At 48.6% G+C, this 2749-nt stretch overlaps 1 non-coding gene across 1 annotated transcript; it reads right to left on the minus strand.

The window, feature by feature from the left end:
• Positions 1-1258: 1258 nt before the first annotated feature.
• LOC143176825 (5.8S ribosomal RNA) lies at positions 1259-1413 on the minus strand. The gene has a single exon (XR_013001331.1). It is a non-coding gene; the product is annotated as a 5.8S ribosomal RNA (ribosomal RNA).
• Positions 1414-2749: the final 1336 nt, after the last annotated feature.

A 2749-nucleotide genomic window follows, 5' to 3' on the forward strand; every position in this document is an offset into this window, starting at 1 on the left:
GACGGGGAATAAGAACTATTCGACCCGTTACGAATACGCATGCTCGTCCCGCACGATTTTAACACACACCGTGTTTTTCTCCAGTCGTCAAAGCGTTCGTGCGTCGAATTCGAAAAATAAAAAAAAAAGAAAAACACCTTTTCTCTCTCTCGGGGTAAAAGAGTCGATGTGTATTGTGTATAAAGGTTCTGCGAGAAGTCTCGTTTTGACGTGTGTTCCGCCGATAACGACGATCCTCCGAAACGGGGATACAGAAACGTTACACCTCACAACACGATCTCCGTCTCTTCTCTATAGCAGAAACCGATAAAAATACACCTCCCGAAAGAGAGTATATGGTGATTCTTTTTATATATATATATTTCGAAATTCAACTGAACGTGGCGGAAGCGCACGGTGGTGGTCCAGCGAGGACACGCGACGACGGGGAATAAGAACTATTCGACCCGTTACGAATACGCATGCTCGTCCCGCACGATTTTAACACACACCGTGTTTTTCTCCAGTCGTCAAAGCGTTCGTGCGTCGAATTCGAAAAATAAAAAAAAGAAATACACCTTTTCTCTCTCTCTCGGGGTAAAAAGAGTCGATGTGTATTGTGTATAAAGGTTCTGCTGCGAGAAGTCTCGTTTTGCCGTGTGTTTCGGTAACGACGATCCTCCGAAACGTACATCTCATTCGTAAGAGAGGAAGAAAACAATCTCCCTGGGGCCAGTCGGTAATATACCGACATACGACGTGTCGTGCACATCCGTCTCACGCACGGTATACAAAATATGAATAAAACGTGTGTAGTCTCTCTCTCTCTCGACTTCTTAATATTTTCTTTCACCTCTGACGCATCATTTCAGGTGACGTCGGGAGCGCGGGAAAAAAAATTTTTCTAAACACACGAAACCGTTCATCTCACGAACAGCCGAAAAAGTTGTCGCTCAGATCCATATCGCAGTGGAGCGGTATCCGCGGGCGGTCGTAATTGAACGACGCACGACGCCGCGAACACTCACGCGAGTCCATACAAACGATTCCGATCGTTTTGCAACAACTAGAACGTACACTGTCCGTGAAATTCACAGAATTTTCGCGTGTCCGCGACAAACGCCGACGAGACACCCATCGTTCGCTCGTACGTAGCATCCTTCTCTTAACCCGACTCAGAAACGTTCTTTGCGCCCTTCGGTAAAAAAACGTTCGATCCGAAGAGGTGAACGACGGCGGGGATTTGACAGAGCTACGCAAGCAGTGTATGGTACGTAAACGACCCTCAGCCAGGCGTGGTCCAGGAATTGTATCCGTGGACCGCAATGTGCGTTCGAAATGTCGATGTTCATGTGTCCTGCAGTTCACACGTTGACGCGCAATTAGCTGCGTTCTTCATCGACCCACGAGCCAAGTGATCCACCGTTCAGGGTAATCGTATAAATTTTATATTTCACATATATAATTTTATTCTCATTTGTTCGACCTAATATCTCTCTTCTTTCAAAGAGAAGATAAAAGTTGATACCTGAATCTCCGACCAGCGCGCGAAGGAGATTCAGGCGTCGCCTTGGAGACGACACCGAAGCCTTTCGAGACGAAAAACGTTCAAGTAATATGTATATATTTCTCGACGTTCCGGGCGTATAGTGCATTCAAAAACCCGCGAAAGACGCAGAAGACTCGCACGCGTGGAAACGACGGGGATATATTTTGTATCCTACCCGATACTGAATCCATCGCGTGCAGTCGACCCTCGCGTTCTTCCGATCAGACGCATCTATTGTTGCGCGCATGTTTTCGCGTCGCATCGCGCGAAACGTTGCACGAATCGTACCGATCGATCGATTGAAAGCAAATAATGAAAAAAGACTTCACAGCTGGCTCTTTGCCGGTCATTCGTCCCATGTTATCTCTTGCCGCGAAATTGGCGCGCAAGAGTTGGGTGTCAGACGCGCGGCTTTAAAACGAGCTTCACGGCCGGTCCCTTCGTTACCGCTTTCGTTCTTTCTCTCGGAACGACCATGAACGAACACGACGAGCGACGCTACGGCATACACACGTCCACGGATTCGATTAAAAAAACAGACTTCACAGCTGGCTCTTTGCCGGTCATTCGTCCCATATTATCTCTTGCCGCGAAATTGGCGCGCAAGAGTTGGGTGTCAGACGCACGGCTTTAAAACGAGCTTCACGGCCGGTCCTCTCAATTCCGTGTACGGTACACGCAAGATGCGGGTTCCACTTCCAGACTACCCGGTCCCTTCTCTCTACGAGAATCGATAGTAGAAGAACGGCTCGAAAACGCGTCTCAGAGACTAGGGGAAAAGAAGCGGTATGCGAGCGAAACGAAAACGCATTATGGAAACGTCGCGAAACAATGTTCGACGGTTGCTCGGTTCCAATCGTGCGGCCGTTTCAATTTCTCGTGCGCTTCACCGTCCCTCCGTAACTCTGGCCGATCGCGTATACCGAAGAGCCGACACGCGCAAAAACCACAGGCATTGTATACTGTATATATATATGTTACAGTCACAGCCTTCGCGCGTTTTACTCTCCGACGCGGGGTTTCCACGACGAAAGAGAGACAGTTTCGTGGCGGGTGACTCGGCCGAATCGCTACGACGGGTATTTCTATTATAGAACGAATCATCGCCACCCTTTACCAGTGCCCGACGAAGGAATCACAAGGTCATCTGGAGTTTACAATGCCAGCGACGGTAATTCCAACGAAGACCCGATAAGTCAACTCATCGTTCTATTTCTCCCC

Source organism: Nomia melanderi, unplaced genomic scaffold (genome assembly GCF_051020985.1).
Source record: "Nomia melanderi isolate GNS246 unplaced genomic scaffold, iyNomMela1 scaffold0896, whole genome shotgun sequence".
NCBI lineage: Eukaryota > Metazoa > Arthropoda > Insecta > Hymenoptera > Halictidae > Nomia > Nomia melanderi.